The sequence below is a fragment of the Sinocyclocheilus grahami genome, unplaced genomic scaffold (genome assembly GCF_001515645.1).
Source record: "Sinocyclocheilus grahami isolate Dianchi unplaced genomic scaffold, SAMN03320097.WGS_v1.1 scaffold961.1, whole genome shotgun sequence".
NCBI classification, from domain to species: Eukaryota; Metazoa; Chordata; class Actinopteri; order Cypriniformes; family Cyprinidae; genus Sinocyclocheilus; species Sinocyclocheilus grahami.
Window position 1 is genome coordinate 236833 of NW_015506140.1, and position 17673 is coordinate 254505.

Genomic DNA, 17673 nt, shown 5'->3' on the forward strand with positions numbered 1-17673 from the left:
TTTTAGTCGACTAAATCTACAGTAAATTTAGTTGGCTAAAATCTAATGGGTTTAGTTACAGTGCATTTATTAAGCATTTCTCAAAAATTTCCAAACTCATTATATAGTTTTGATATTAAGGTTTTATCATGATAGACAACGATTTAACTGCGGTGACACACAACATGCCTTTATGTTAAAATTAAATAAAACCACTTCTCATAAAGAACAAGAACATGGTCTTCTTTTTAATGAAATACCAATGGTTATATAGGCTAATTATGCATTCTTTATAGCAACTTGTTTACCATGTTCTTCATTCTTTCATGCAGACATATTTATTTCTATAAATAAATTTAGAATAATCTTTAGGGCTACTAAAGTTTTTCAGTCAAGAGCAGTGCGTGATTTTCTGTCTTTCTTTTGTTGCTTGATTAACATCAATGACTCGGACAATAGCAACTAAATTAGGCTGCTGTCCCTTTAAAACCGAATGCACAGCTGCAATGGATGCAATGTATTGATGCACGTTCTCCCTACTGCTTACGCTCACTTAAGACGTAATCAACTGTGTTTACGTGAATACTCATCAAAACAAACAATTCGACATCATTCTGTGTGTAATTCTCTTTTCAAGTGAAACGCGCTTTCCGTGTGTGTATACTTCAGTGTCTGCTCTCAGAAAACTGGACTGAATTGAGTTCTCTCTTGCGTCGTCAGATTTATCCATATGTTTACTCTTCCCTTACTCCCACATAGTGACATTTTTTAACGTTTTATGTGACGTGCAGCAAGTGTATGTTAGCTTATGTCCCGCCGGTTCATATGTACGCAATACGCATCTAACCACCGAACCACGCAGCAGATTCTAGTGTTGGGTCGTTCTTGAATGATTCGTTCATTTTGAACGAAACTTTAATGTGACTCGGGAAGAATGAGTCGTCTCGGGGAGTGATTCGTTCAGTCGCGCATGCGCAAAATCCTATAGGTTCTGTACTGGAATTAGTCAAGTAGTTCACCTGTTTCGAGTCTTCGGGTTTTCCGAGTCGTTCATTCATCACGTGACAGCCCCATAAGTTTAACCAATGCAGTCTGAGCCGGAAAGAGACTTAATAATAATAACCAACTCTTTATTACCTTTTTTACAACATTCAGTGTTATGGAAAAGAACCATAATGACAGAAATTCACACATTTATAAACTGTAAGAAGTAAAAAGCTACAATTTGAGACCAGAAACGCATCACGTAACTAAGAGTAAATAATAATTATAATAATAATGATGATGATAATAATAATAATAACTATGCACCCATTTGTAAGGAAGCTTGTAAAGTAACTAATTTCTCTATCCAATGCTGTCACGTCACGTGACAAAAGAACGAACGATTAGAAGGAATCGAGAGATGAACTAATCAATTCTCTTTCCGGCTCAGACTGCATTGGTTAGGTTTATGGGGTGATGAACGAACGACTCAAACCTGAAGACTTGTCAGATAAGAGGAGAGGTGAGCTAATCATAGATAATCAATCTATGATTACGACACCCAGGTAATCAATGAATTAATCTTTTCTGTTTTTTATAGCATTATAGTTTTGTATTGTTTGTAGTGTGATCAACGTTTGCGTAAGTAGTAGACGTATTAGGGAAGTAAAATGTAACATTTTAATTATATTTTGCTAAAATGAACGAAATGACTCGAAAAAAGATTTGTTAATTTTGCTGAACAAGACTCAAAGGTCCGAGTCGGTAAAATGATCCGAACTTCCCATCACTAGCAGATTCGTTCTGAATGAATCTCTTCCCAAATCGTCCCTCCCTAACATTTTCGTCTCGTTTTTATTCGTTGACGAAAATGTCAATAGATTTTCGTCATAGTTTTTGTCATTCAAAAAGAGTTTTAGTTCATCATCGTATCGTTGTCGTCAGTGAAAAAAATGTCGTTGACGAAAATTAGTCGTCAAAGAAATTACCACTGGTGGTGTGTCTGTAGATGCAGTGTTGGGAAGGTTACGTTACTTGGGAAATGTAATAGGTTACAGATTACAAGTTACCCTACTTAAAATGTAATAAGTAGTGTAACTTTTCAGTTACTTTATTAAAGTAATGTAACTGATTACATTTGATTACTTTTTGATTACTTTTCTAAATTTCTAATGTTTTCAACTGTTTATCATTTTCAAACATGTAAACCAGGCAGGGTAAACCTTACAGTAGTACTCAACACTGATTACTGTCAGACTTTTGAAATCCTTCATCACTTGAATTAAGATTATATTTACATTTTAAAGTCGACATTGGATGCAAAATTCACTTTTACATGGTGTTTGCATATAAATGTATCTTAGCAGTGTGTGGACACAACCACCCTACAATGATAAAAATCCATTCACTCCCTTTTTTAATCCCCCAAAATCCTAAACAGTCTCAATTATCAAGCCATTTTGATTTTCTGAGCAGTATGATGTCATATTGTTCAGACCTCGCCCACAACCGCTGATGCACTGTCCAATATTAGCATGTTTTTGCCCTCAGCCAGTTGTATGAAGTACATCATTTTCTCCACGCTTCAGCAGCTGTAGCGACAATGGGCCTCATTCATGAAACACGAGCAGCACGAATTTTTGTGTATATCGTTCGTAAAGCCGTTCTGACGTAAACTTTCGAATTCATGAAAATGTTCGTATTTTCAAAATGTTAGTTGGTAGGAAAGAAATGTACACCTGCTCCCTACCACGTGTAAATGGGGCATAAAACGTTCTTCTGAGTTCATTTTGGCAAACTGATGACACTGAATTTGATGCACTGCCGTAATAATATTTTACAAGTTTGTCTGCTCCGGGTTGTTTTTTTTTTTTTTGCTGAGAGTTGATAACCTGTTTAGCTGTGGGTAAAACGCAGTTCTTGTCACTGTCACTTTTTATCCAGCCACCCAATCAATGGAGGAGGGGCGGGACAAATACTACACCGACCAATCATCCTACTTGTACAACAACTGAACAACAATAGAGAAATTAATATTGCTGGTTACTGCATTTTTATATTCAGTAATATTCTTCAAAATGAGATACTAGTAATACGTTACTGTCCTGGATATTTCAAATCATAGCAACCAAAGCTAAAAACACTCTATTGAATATTTATTGTTTGGCATATGGCCTATTAGTGTTTTTTGCATTTATGCAATATACTGGAGCCATGGAGCCAAGACTCAAAGGTCCGAGTCGGTAAAATGATCCGAACTTCCCATCACTAGCAGATTCGTTCTGAATGAATCTCTTCCCAAATCGTCCCTCCCTAACATTTTCGTCTCGTTTTTATTCGTTGACGAAAATGTCAATAGATTTTCGTCATAGTTTTTGTCATTCAAAAAGAGTTTTAGTTCATCATCGTATCGTTGTCGTCAGTGAAAAAAATGTCGTTGACGAAAATTAGTCGTCAAAGAAATTACCACTGGTGGTGTGTCTGTAGATGCAGTGTTGGGAAGGTTACGTTACTTGGGAAATGTAATAGGTTACAGATTACAAGTTACCCTACTTAAAATGTAATAAGTAGTGTAACTTTTCAGTTACTTTATTAAAGTAATGTAACTGATTACATTTGATTACTTTTTGATTACTTTTCTAAATTTCTAATGTTTTCAACTGTTTATCATTTTCAAACATGTAAACCAGGCAGGGTAAACCTTACAGTAGTACTCAACACTGATTACTGTCAGACTTTTGAAATCCTTCATCACTTGAATTAAGATTATATTTACATTTTAAAGTCGACATTGGATGCAAAATTCACTTTTACATGGTGTTTGCATATAAATGTATCTTAGCAGTATGTGGACACAACCACCCTACAATGATAAAAATCCATTCACTCCCTTTTTTAATCCCCCAAAATCCTAAACAGTCTCAATTATCAAGCCATTTTGATTTTCTGAGCAGTATGATGTCATATTGTTCAGACCTCGCCCACAACCGCTGATGCACTGTCCAATATTAGCATGTTTTTGCCCTCAGCCAGTTGTATGAAGTACATCATTTTCTCCACGCTTCAGCAGCTGTAGCGACAATGGGCCTCATTCATGAAACACGAGCAGCACGAATTTTTGTGTATATCGTTCGTAAAGCCGTTCTGACGTAAACTTTCGAATTCATGAAAATGTTCGTATTTTCAAAATGTTAGTTGGTAGGAAAGAAATGTACACCTGCTCCCTACCACGTGTAAATGGGGCATAAAACGTTCTTCTGAGTTCATTTTGGCAAACTGATGACACTGAATTTGATGCACTGCCGTAATAATATTTTACAAGTTTGTCTGCTCCGGGTTGTTTTTTTTTTTTTTGCTGAGAGTTGATAACCTGTTTAGCTGTGGGTAAAACGCAGTTCTTGTCACTGTCACTTTTTATCCAGCCACCCAATCAATGGAGGAGGGGCGGGACAAATACTACACCGACCAATCATCCTACTTGTACAACAACTGAACAACAATAGAGAAATTAATATTGCTGGTTACTGCATTTTTATATTCAGTAATATTCTTCAAAATGAGATACTAGTAATACGTTACTGTCCTGGATATTTCAAATCATAGCAACCAAAGCGTCTCTCAGCTAGAAAAACGCTGTGCCACCAAGGCGTTCTCCAGCACCACCAGCTGGCCGTTTTAAGAAGAGCGCCTGACAGTTTTTCAGCTGGCTAAAAACACTTTGGTGGACTATTGAATATTTATTGTTTGGCATATGGCCTATTAGTGTTTTTTGCATTTATGCAATATACTGGAGCCAAACCTGAGAAAGTAGACCAGAATATTCCACTGCGTTCCTGGTCACGCAATTTACGTAGCTGTAATTCATAGGCGGGGATTATGCTAATTGTAAATGAGCGTGCACGAGCGCCCTATTTACGAAAGATTGGAATTCATTAACATACACATGTTTAACTATAAAATCTGATGTGTACGAAGTGTTTGTGAATTCGGAGGAGAGTTGTCAGGAAGGTCCATTTTACACGCAAATTGCTCCAAATGTACTCCTATATTTACGAATGTTTCATGAATGAGACCCATTGTCTTGTAAGCAATGCAGGTTTTGTAGTTTTGTGATGTAGAAGAACATAAGAATCGTAATTTTCTCCCATCATCAGAGCCACTGAGGACGCAGTGCATTAGTTTTGTTTTTAATGGTAATGCGCCACTGAATAAATTCGTTTATGTCTGCGCAAATAATTTTACTCCAGGCTGCTTTCTGAACGTGGGACAATTCAAGGCAGGTTTTGTTAAAACGATAAGACTCAAGGATAGATGAGTACCCATTGTTCGTGATCCAGCTGCACCTCCAGAAGAAGTAAGTCTGACACTTTATATTTTTTTATGATTATTTGCAAATCGCCTTTGCTCTTCCACAGAAGAAAGGATGGCTATGGCGTCAAAAGTGGGACAAAACAGCGCAAGCGCATGAACACAGCGCGCAAGCGAATTACAGTACTGTGCGCACAGTGACAAAGCTCGCACGTAAAATGTAAACCTAAAGAAATGGCAAATTCCAAACTCGAGCACAAAAAATATGATTGTGTACACACATCAGCACGCTGCAAGGACAAATAACAAAACTGTGAGCAGAATCCGCACGCGCGCGCGCAGGTCTACCTGATGGGGCGACGCGGAATGAAAAAGTTTTTCAGGAGTCGCGGCAGTAGAGGCGGCGCAACTATAGACATGTGAATAATCCTGCCCACTCTAAAGCGGTACTGAACTGCAGTGGAAACGCAAACCGTGCCGTGCCGAGCCGAGTCGTACCACGCAGTGGAAAAGCGCCATAACAATGCCTTGGGAAAAAACAGTTAATCTTTAAAAAATTAAGCATAGCTATACATAAACCCATATAGGAAATAAAAGAGTTATTGAATAAGCTTGTTCTAAACTCCTGAAATATTGGTGTTTCATATTTTAGAGCGGTCACTGCAATTTATGAAAGAAATTAATTAAATCTGTATGTGGGCAAAAAGCAGATGTAACCCCCTTAGTAATCCTTAACATTTCATAAGTAACTGTAATTTAATTACACTTTTTTTTTTCTCAGTAACTGTAAGTGATTACAATTACTTTTATTTTGTAATTAAATTACGTAGTTCCGTTACATGTAACTAGTTACTCCCCAACACTGTGTATATGTGTGTGAATAAAATATATATATATATACCTTGCTACGTGTACTGCATTAGGCTAACCGAGACTTGTCATTTGCACATATATATTGTTGCTCTTTTGTCCGTTTTGCCTGCTTTTATTGTCCTCATTTGTAAGTCGCTTTGGATAAAAGCATCTGCTAAATTACTAAATGTAAGTGTAAAATTAGTTTTTATAAATTATTGCACTTCTCCCTGGATTATACCATTGTTGTTTCACAGTAATTAATTTTATGATGAGAGAAAAAAAACACTTCTCGTGGTTTTACACGAATATGCCCTTTGATGTTACTTTATTTTAAATTTGCAGTAAAATGGCATTATATGACACAAAATAAATCGCAAATATTAAGATTATACAATATTTTTAAATGACTAATCAAATGAGTACATTTACGACATTTATCATGTGACTCTTTTGTACAGATGGTCCTGCTTACACTGAAGCACAAGACGCTTTTTGGATCGTTCGCAAATCATGCTAGAGAACATGCATATCAGGTTTCACACAAACTTGAAGAATTAATGTAGCTTCAGTGCTGCTGCATGAAAGCAATTGTTATAATCTGTACCAAAAAACTGTATTATATAAATACATAAATTAGAAAAATGCAAAATAGAAACACTTCACTAGTTGTGTCAGACATAAACCCCATTGTATCCACACACACGTAGATGAGCCTGCTCTGTGTCATCTTTTATTAAAGACCACTCTTCTATTTCAAGCACAGCTGTGCTGTCTATTTGTGTGTACTTTTCGAAAGAAGTGGACTCTGCACAGAAAGAATCACTGCCAAGCCTTCATTACATGCACACACACGTACAGTACAGTAAGGCCCGATCCCAATTCTACCCCTTAGCCCTTCCCCTTTCCCCTCGCGCGTTCACGTGAAGAGGTAGGGGTGTCTCGATTCTCTTTTGGTTGGAGGGGTAGGGGTAGGGGAAGGGCTAGATCGCCCTTCAAACAAAGATTTTTCAGGACCACACTTCAAACGAAGGGGTATGAATTATCTCAGCGTAAACCGGCTTCAGGAGCAACATGTACGGTGGCCGAGAAGTGCAGAACAAATCACAATTCTGAAAACTAAACAAATTACAAACACAAATGCAAGTCTAAAAAACAAAATAAAAATTCAGAAAACACAACAACAATTCAGAAAACATTATAACAAGTCAGAAAACACAATGACAAATTCGAAAACAAAATAATAAGTCAGAAAACACAACGACAAATCTGAAAACAAATTAACAAGTCAGAAAAAACAACGACAATTCAGACAAACCGGAAAAGGTAGGTATAGTTTGAGACAGTGCCATTGGTTTGGGATTACTCACCGCTGACTGGACGAGACATCTGTCAATCAGCGTATACAGGGAAGAACCAGCCGAAGAACAGCAGAGTCGTGGTAGAAAGTTCGGAGATGGTATTAAAGTAGCTCAGTTTAAATGTATTGTATGAATTGCCCTTACTCTGGAATAAAAAATACGGAGTGTATATTTACATTTAGTTAAAAGTGGCTTTAGAACATCAATTCCAGTGGCGCAGATGGATAAGCGCTTGACCTTGGCTTTTTGACGCGATCGACCCGGGTTCGATCCCACCTTTTGCCGAGCTTTTTTTTCCTCCCTTTTCAAATCTCGTATTAGCAATGGATTCTATTTACACTAAGTGAAAATAGCAGTATTTTTAGCAATATGCTATTTACACTAAGTGCAAATACCTAGTTACACTATGTTAAAATAGCAGGATCTCTACTATCAAGTATACTACTTGTTGCAAATAGTGGCAATTATCTGCACTTCAGTATTGAAGTACATTATAAAACAGTATGCAATAATAACGTATTGAGTGTAAATTATCATTTAAATTATTAAATGGATGCTACCTTATTGGTACAATAAAGCCCTCCCTACACCTACCCTAACCCTACCCCATACTTTATTTTAAACTTTTTGATTATTTCCTTCATTTTTATTGAAAATAAATGCCTTTACGATGTGATACCAGATTTGAAAAGGGAGGAAAAAAAGTTTGGCAAAAGGCGAGATCGAACCCGGGTCGATCACTTCAAAAAGCCAAGGGCAAACACTTATCCATCTGTGCCACTGGAGCTGATGTTCTACAGCCACTTTTAACTAAATGTAAATATACACTCCATATTTTTTGTTCCAGAGTAAGGGCAATAACCTAACCCTAACCCATTTAAACTGAGCTACTTTAATACCATGTCCGAACTTTCTATCACGACTCTGCTGTTCTTCGGCTGGTTCTTCCTGTATACGTTGATTGACAGATGTCTCGTCCAGTCAGCGGTGAGTAATCCCAAACCAATGGCACTGTCTCAAACTATACCTACCTTTTCCGGTTTGTCTGAATTGTCGTTGTGTTTTCTGACTTGTTATAATGTTTTCTGAATTGTTGTTGTGTTTTCTGAATTGTTATTTTGTTTTTTAGACTTGCATTTGCGTTTGTAATTTGTTCTTTTGTTTTTAGAATTGTGATTTGTTCTGCACTTCTCCGCCACCGTAAACATGGCTGCCCGAGCGAACAAAAATACACATAAATGCAAGCATTTTTGGCATTAATAAAGATTTTAATGAAAAGTAATCATTTGTTTTATGTTATATTCAATCGTGAGTTCATATTTACGGTCATGTTACTCAAAGAAATGTTTGCAAAAAATCGCTAATATTTGCTAACTAACATCATATCATTATAGACTGCACGATAGTGCCACAACATATTTTCATGTCTGATCAGGCCGATAACCACCGTAGACATTTCACAATTAGAAATCGCTAAACCCTTTTCTCAAATATTGCCAATTCGAGGTATAGTAGTGGTGTCCCAATTCTTAGGGGAATATTTTCACCCCTACCCCTTGACACTCCGTTTCAAGGGACAAGGGGAAGGGGTAGGCGGAGAGGTAGGGGAAGGGGTATAAAACAGAATTGGGATTGGGCCTAACACATCCCGGGGGTGTCCATACATGTTTGCACTCATATATGTCATCACACAAATCTCTCTGATAAAAGAGTCGTCTATTTCACATGTGTAATTCACTGCAATCCACTGCCAATAACTCCATCACACACATCAGAGATCAGACCAGATGAAAGCCAGAGAGTAGCCTAAATGCTAAGATACAGTCAGTGGGATGGAAAAAGCTGAATGCAGTGGAGTGGAGGAGAGTGCTTTGAATGCACACACGCACATACACACACACACACACACACACTTTTTATCATTCACTTACTCAGCTACCAAATAGGGATGTAAACCTGTTGTGTGTGAGTGTGTGTGTGTCTGAATTTCAAAGTTTATTTTATGCTTTTAAGGCTTGTGTGTGTGTGTGAACTTCGTACACACAAGCTTTTGAAGTGTAGTATTTCCTCGAAATGCTCGGGTGACTACCGTGTGTATGTGTCTGCATGTGTTTATGTGTTTTCTCGTACTTAGTGGCATTTTCTTCAATGGGTCTTTAATGGCTGTGTTGCCATGGCCACCCCCTGTCTGCACGCTCAGAGCAATGGATCTTTTGTGCGACCGCTGAGAAAACAAGCCATCAAAAGACATTTGCACACACACACACACACACACACACACACACATACACACACACACACGCAGTCTAAAGACTAAATCAGGACTCTCCATTATCCAGCAGCACAATGATTATGCATTTAACTATTATAATTGCATAACTCTGAAGCATCTGTACATCAGCATCATCTCAGTGGATTATAGTTACAATTCATCAAAGCGCGCCTAACGTTTTCTGCAATTTCTATTTCCTGATCAATTCCGGAATCCTGTCAAAATATAAAATCAGACGCCATCGTAAAGTACAGCAAAAAATGGGTTTGTAAATCACACTCATACCCTGCGACGCTCAAATTGCGGACATGTTGCCATCTTGAGTGCTTTGTGCAGCCCTCGGCCATTTTTTAGGTAGTTATTTATTTATTTTTCTCACAAGTCTATGGAGAGACTTTAAATTTACAGTGGCTCATTATTTCGGAGGAAGTTGCCTGCTATAAATGACAAAAGTTCTTGTCTTTGTATACTATGTCATGAATCAGGAAGAAAGTCTGCGAGAGGGAGAGATGTTTTAATGCTGTGTAGATGGAGTGTTTGTAATGACATTCACAAGTTGTGTTCAGACAGGATCTTGAGGGAAAAGAAAATATTTAGAGAGTAGCGTCTTGTGCTTCTCTTGAAATAGGCCATCTTCAGAAACCGATTTAGAAAAACACATACGCTTTCGCACCAATTCGCTAGCTGACGAACGAACGCCAAATACCATTAAAGCTGATACACAGGCTGGCATTTCATTACACGAGGGCTTACTTGTGCGTATGCCTTTGATTTATTTTAATATAATAACACACTAGATAAAACAGCCACAAGCACTGTGATCTATGGCGACTGCATCAGAACAGCAGTGTGCATTTGTCTCAATGATGCCTCCTCTTATTTAGAGTGGAACTCCAGTGGGCATTTTCCCAGCCGTATATAATGAATGGACCACAATGCCATCGCTACGATACATGCCAGGCCTGTGCAAGAAGTTGCCTTCTGCGAATGTAATGCTTACTTTTACTCTGCAACTTTTTTTATCATCTTACAGATAGCTTTAGGTCTGGTTGCCAGACTTTTGGTACCGTGAATAGAGTTCTCTGTTCTGTTTCACAGCTGCTGAAAGCCAAAATGTCAAACTCTGAAGTAGAAAGTGCATTTAATAGATGCTGTCTTAGAATTTCTGCTTCTGGTCTGAAAACCATGCACAATAATGATATGTGACGCTGAGTTTAGACAAGCTAGTTTTTGAAGATGTGTTACAAAAACTTGTTTGAAAGGTTTCTAATCAATCTGCTCTTCATCTAATTTAGGAACAGAATATGCTACCATTGAATGGCTTGATATAATGAATAGAAAAAAAGTTTTATTTGAAAGAAATTCATACTTTTATTCACCAAGGACACATTAAATTGATCAAAAGTGACAGTAAAGACATTTACAATGTTACAAAACATTTGTATTACAAATAAGTGCTGTTTTTTAACTTTCTATTCATCAAAGAATCCTGAAAAATGTTTATCACAGTTTCCACATAAAATATTAAGTAGCACGACTGTTCAACATTGACAATGATAAATATTACTTGAGCACCAAATCAGCATATTAGAGTGATTTCTGAAGGATCACTTGAAACTGAAGACTGGAGTAATGGCTGCTAAAAATTCTGCTTTGCTGTCACAGAAATATACAGTGGGTACGGAAAGTATTCAGACCCCCTTAAATTTTTCACTCTTTGTTATATTGCAGCCATTTGCTAAAATCATTTAAGTTCATTTTTTCCCTCATTAATGTACACACAGCACCCCATATTGACAGAAAAACACAGAATTGTTGACATTTTTGCAGATTTATTAAAAAAGAAAAACTGAAATATCACAAAAATGAAAAACTGTTATTTTATGTTGCAATATTTTTGTTTATAAGCCAGGTTTCTTAAATACATAGTTACATGTAAATGTAAGATAAATATATAAAGTATATAATAAATATATTTTATATTTATATAAAATATTCAGATTCCAATAAATAAACAATAAAAAATTCTAATATCAGCAGATAACCAACGAGGTGATTTATCATTAATCCCTAAAATGAATAAAATCTTGAAAAGTCATGCTTTTTTTTCTAGTTATGGTCAGCAATACATTTTTCATTGGCTTGAAATTGCACTGTGAATGAAAACTCTATAAAAAAAGATTTAGAACAATCCTTATTCAGTAACCACAAATGACTAGAAAATGTCATGGAAATGTCATGAAAATACACTGGTCAAAAGGTGTAGAAGCCCTGTTTTCAGCACATATTTTTGGCCTCTTATTGATGGCTGAAAGAATTCCTAACTAATAAAAATCTTTAATAAGCAAACAAGATATGCAGATGAATAGAACTGTATTTTGTGTGTGTTGCGCAAACTCTAGCAAGCCTGCATATAAAAGTTTACTGTAGTTTTGCTAAGACCCATATATTCTCTTTCTCAGCCTCATCCAATCTCCCTTTCTTTTTCCCTCCATCTCACACCTTGCCTCCTTGCTTGTTCTCTAACTGAATAAATTTGCAGTGCTCATATAACTCCAGGCCACCGTGTGTCTTGTCAGCTCTCAGCAGGGGAACATCTATAATATTACACCCCAGCGCAGCACTCCCCAGCTAAACCATGTCACAGCGCCGCTCTATCTAATAAACAGATGTCTTTATTGATCTGAAGTGCCATATCCCTCTCTTTTCCCATGCACTCAGCTGAAAAAACTTTGTTAGGAGGCAGCGATAAGTGTCACGCAGGCTTGGGTTTTTATATCTCAGTTACCACTGGAGAATAGAAGGTGTCCCACCGTGGTACATTAAAAGGTTTTGCAGGGTCAGAGCAGATGATGAGCTAAGAACTTAACTCTGAGTGCGTTTATAACTGAGAGCCGAGTGTATTATTGAGAGGTTGTGTTTGTGTGTGTGTGTGTGTGTGTGTGTGAGAGAGAGGTAATTGTTTGGACAGGTGTTAACAGAACAGCAGGCTAGTGATGTTAAATTGTGTTTCATGAACTAATCTGAATTCATGTTTCTATAGACATTTACAGACTATATAGCATCTGTAATGGACACTTGCACCATAAAATGCTTGAGTAACTCTGCAACGGTTAGTTTACAGTTTTGACACAGGCCTGTTTTGACATGTAACATCTGTTCTGATGCATCGTGGTCTGTTGTTCAGGGCAGTTGCCATAGTTTTGCGACATTTGTGCCGTGCAGTCATGTGTGTGTGTGTCAGGCTTGAAAATAATTCAAGGACATGAATTGAGGTAATAAACTGGATGCAGAATTGCAGAATTACTATTCAAATTAGAATGTAAGGTAGAAATACAGAGTTCTGGCATGAAACGCTAGATGGCGCAGTCCGATAGGTCTAACTCTGACCTAATGACATCATTATCACATGGCACAGCTGATTGGTTCTCTCCTGTATCGGTAGTCAATGAGCTTGCTGCTTAATATTCAAATATATGACTAGGGTTTGCCGTAGCAGTGGCAGCTTGCTTCAGAAACCCTACACCTTCCCCAGCTCCACCTGTATAGATCTGCTACGAGGTGATTCATGTTTGCTATGGGGGTTATTTCATGTATGTTATATTTGCAGCAGCAATATTTCTTACATGCTCACAGCAGCATGTTGTGGATGTATTGGCAGTTGCAAGTCTTGGTACTTACTCTGCTGCAGCAGCAGCAGCAGCATAGCAGATATATTCCACCAAGACCAAATACATTAACATTGCCATGTACATTACCATGCCAATCCCTCCCGAGAATTGTCATGACAGAATTAAATTTAATTTAATTTAAATTCAGATAAATTCACAAAACTCATTTTTAAACTAGAAAAGCATACTTTGACAAGACAAACTTTGAATGTAGACTTGACAAATCTTTAATTGAAAGTTTTGTTTAAAAAAAGTTAAAGAACTTGAAGATAGATAGATAGATAGATAGTTCATAAATTTAGAATTTTGCACAACCTTAGTGTATAAATAGCACCAAACAATGAAAAGGTCCATTTAAAAAAAAAAAAATTCACTTAATTTACCAGAATGCATTACCTGTTGAATGTCTTTGAAGTACTATTCAGTAAAGTCCTCTTCCACTTATTTCAATTCAAATTCAACTTCCTGTGGAGGGACAAACAGGAGAAGCAAAGCAATTCATCAAAGAGCCAACAATATTCATACTGCACTCATTAATTGAAACCCAGTTTTTCAGTTCTGAATGTGTGTATATGGTATGGGTGGGGAATCTGCAGTCTGCAGGAGAGCCGAAGGGTTCATCTGTGTCCGTCATGAGCATTTTAGAACCCTCAAGCGCCCCTAACAAATTTTAGGCCCTGTCCACACGGATCCAGCGTTTTGGGAGAGTGAAACTAAGAGTGGATAAATCTGAAAACGCCACCCTTGCGTTTTCGTGTGGACAGCGAATCCGTATTTTTTCTGAAACGATGACGTCATCAGCCCACGTCTCGCCCCTAGTCAGACACCGCTACGTCACATAACAGCAACAAAAACATGAACAAACACTGAATGATTGTCTTTTTATTAACTAACATTAACACAGATTAATAAATGTATTTTTACATGTTCGTTTGTATACCGCGCGCAAGGTTTATGTGCATAGTCCAAGTCTTCTTCACTTAGTGTATCTCTGTGGCAGAATTACAGCGCCAAATACTGGTCTGGCATGTATACTACATCATTTTTTGTCGGTTTTGTGGTTTTGTGTGGACGCAGATATTTCTTGAGACGAGGGGGAAAAAAAGATCGGACGTCTGGCTTCGTGTGGACGTAGCCTTAATCTGACCTTGGACAGCACATCTTATCATCAGTTTAATGAAGCACCTGCAGTCCATGTAGACTCATGATTGAATGGGTAACATGATTCCAGGTCATTATGTTTAAATACTATGACTCTTTAATGGCGCACACTTATTACTGATTTGGGAACTGTGTGAGGTCATTATTCAAGACATTAGTGAAAGCTTGTCTTTAACATATCAGAGACTGAGCAGGGGCTGGTCATAATGTTTTGAGCTCCATTAATGGAACAGGTTGCTATCAAACAGCAGGGAGATCTACTGCACATGGTGTTGACGGAGTGGAACACACATTTATCTAAATGAGGACTTATCATTGATGTCTATTCTTATTGGATTATTCACAATAGATGTCTAACAAGAAAATGTAGCTTTTGGCATTTTTAGAAGTGAGATCTGTATTGAGATCTCTTCTGAAACCCTGGAGCTTGCTAGGTTTTTTTTTTTTTTGCTCAGGAGAAATGTCTGAGCAGCAGTAAAAGTCTTAATTTGTTCTCATTGATTTCTATGAAAAGTAATTGAGACATTAAAGAGTTTTTCTTGACATGAGACATGAGAGAACTCATCCAAAAACTTCTGAAAGGTAGTGATGTGATTTACACAGTTTTAAAAGAGCTGGTTTATGTCAGGTTTTAAACCAGGCTGGTTTGTGCTGTTCTATCATATGCTGTGGTAAAGCTGGTTGGCCAACAAGCTATTTCTGATGAAGCCTGAGGACCAAATGAGCCTTGCTGGTCAAGGCAATGCAAGTTTACTTTTATAGAACATTTTATGCACACTGCGAATTAAAAAAAATAATAAAAAAATCTAATTAATAGCTTTTCAAAAAACAAATTTAAGATCATAAATGGAGGAAAAATAGTCAATTAAAAATGTCAATTACTCTTTTTCTCAGATTTTGCTAAATTCAGAGGATATTTATAGCAAGAAGTGTAGCAAGGTCAGAAACACACAAAGAGACAAACAGTTTAATTCTAGAACAATTAGTATATGTCCTTATTACTGATCTGTGACAAAGGTATCACACACAAATACAGCACAATTTATAACAATTAGACTCTGCTCTTATTACTGATCCATGACCAAGGTGACACACGCAAAGGCATCAGTTGATTTCTCCGGTTCATTTCAGTATCATTATAAAGGCAGAGGTCGTTACCAAGTTTAATTTGCCATGATGATGTTTTGGTCAGCAGCAGAAAGAACATTACCAGGGGCGGAATGTGTTCATTTGGATTTTGCAGGTTTATCTATAACTCTGTGCTTGCTTTGTATTCACATCATGTGCATGTGTTTATGTGTGTGTGTGTGTGTTAACACATGGTAACTCACCATGTGTTTAACAACGTCATTTGCACTGCGCTCTTGCGTTACTTGATCTTTTTATTTTGGTACGTCAATCTGTTGAGTTACTTAGTATAAGAAATTATGATCCGCACTCACGAGAACAATCTTCTTTTTTCTTTTCTTTTACATTCATTACTGATGGGAAAAGACACAAAGGTTTCGGCTCAAAGCCTTCCTCAGTGTGTAAAGCAATTCAATCCCTCCACCCACTTTTCAAATCACTAATTATATTGACGTCATCATTCATTAGCCAATGTTCAATTACCACAATCATTAAATCATTTCCGCTTAAACCCTGGACAATTTACATATATCCAACACAAAACATCACATCCACTAGTACACCTCACAATATACCCGTGACTAAAACAATAGTTATTTAGGATCACATATTTATCACTGTTATACAAACCTATAGTTTATCCTATCAATCATCAATATCTACTCCAATTAACTTTAAATTGTATAACAATGGAAAATTCAATAATTAAGAACATCAGAAATACATCGTCATAAACAATCATTGTTTTACACACTGTAAATACTAAATTTATTATATAGAATATTAAAAATGAATATGACCAACCATAGTTCATTAAAGAAAGACAGAAAGATCTAATTCCTCATTCATGCCATTTGGGTTCAGTAATTTAAGTTTATGAATCCAGAATGCTTCTCGTTCAATAGTTCTTTATTTATATTACCTCCTCTACGTGACCCAAAAACTTCCTCTATTCCTATACATTCCAATTGCTTGATGTCATGTCCCAGTTCATTAAAATGTCTAAATTAATAAATTGAATCAAATTCCTTGCGTAAGTATGACGGATTGGCTCGTAACACTTGATGTCACTTCACTTTACACTAATATACCTCATGGCTTGGATGCACTGAAATTTTACTGTAAAGATGATGACAGCAGAGTACCCTCACAATATATAGTGGAACTTACAACATTAGTTTTAACCAAGAACTATTTCTTATTTGAGAGAGATTTCTATTTGCAAGTGCAAGGTACAGCAATGGGAATTCCAATAGCACCAAATTATGCGAATTTATTTATGGGCAAATTTGAACAAGATCATGTCTATAATAACAATCCATTTCAGCCAAATATTAAGGTTTGGATGCGATATATAGATGACTGTTTTATGATTTGGTCAGGTTCAGAACAGGAATTAGAATTATTTGTGTCTTTCATTAATTCGAAAATTCCATCAATCAAATTTACAATGGAAAAAAGTTGTGATACGATAAATTTTTTAGATGTTAAAGTAACCAAGATCAATGAGTCATTACATACAACGGTATTTCGAAAATCAACGGATAAAAACACAATATTAACCGTTGACAGTTATCATCCAGCTCCTTTAAAACATAGTTTACCGATTAGTTAATTGCATAGATTAAAACGTAATTGTAGTACTACACATGAATTTGATGAACAAGTAAAATTGCTATTTCAACGATTTCGTTCTAAAGGGTATCCACAAAGCTGGTTAAATAATGCATTAGATAAGGTTAATAAATTGAATAGACATGATCTTTTGAAAATAGATAAGCCCATTAAAAAACAAAAAACATTTTCGGTAAATTGTTCCTTGACATACAATGAGCATAGTAATATAATAAAATCAATTATTCATAAACATTGGTACATATTATCATCTGATGAATCTCTAAATGAGAAATTTCAACATCGCCCATTATTCACTTTTAAAAGATCACGAAATCTATCG

The 17673-nt window shown here is 36.6% G+C and overlaps 1 protein-coding gene across 5 annotated transcripts in view; it reads left to right on the plus strand.

Annotated features, from left to right (window-relative positions):
* Nucleotides 1-17673, plus strand: part of nlgn2a (neuroligin 2a) — a 226299-nt gene that overhangs the window by 50438 nt on the left and 158188 nt on the right. Inside the window, exon 1 of one of the 5 annotated variants that reach the window (XM_016249932.1) lies at nt 13288-13299. The exons of the other annotated variants lie outside the window; for them this stretch is intronic. The gene's annotated coding sequence lies outside the window, so the exon portion shown is untranslated. Of the gene's footprint in view, nt 1-13287; nt 13300-17673 lie in introns of those variants that run through there. 5 annotated transcript variants of the gene reach the window in all.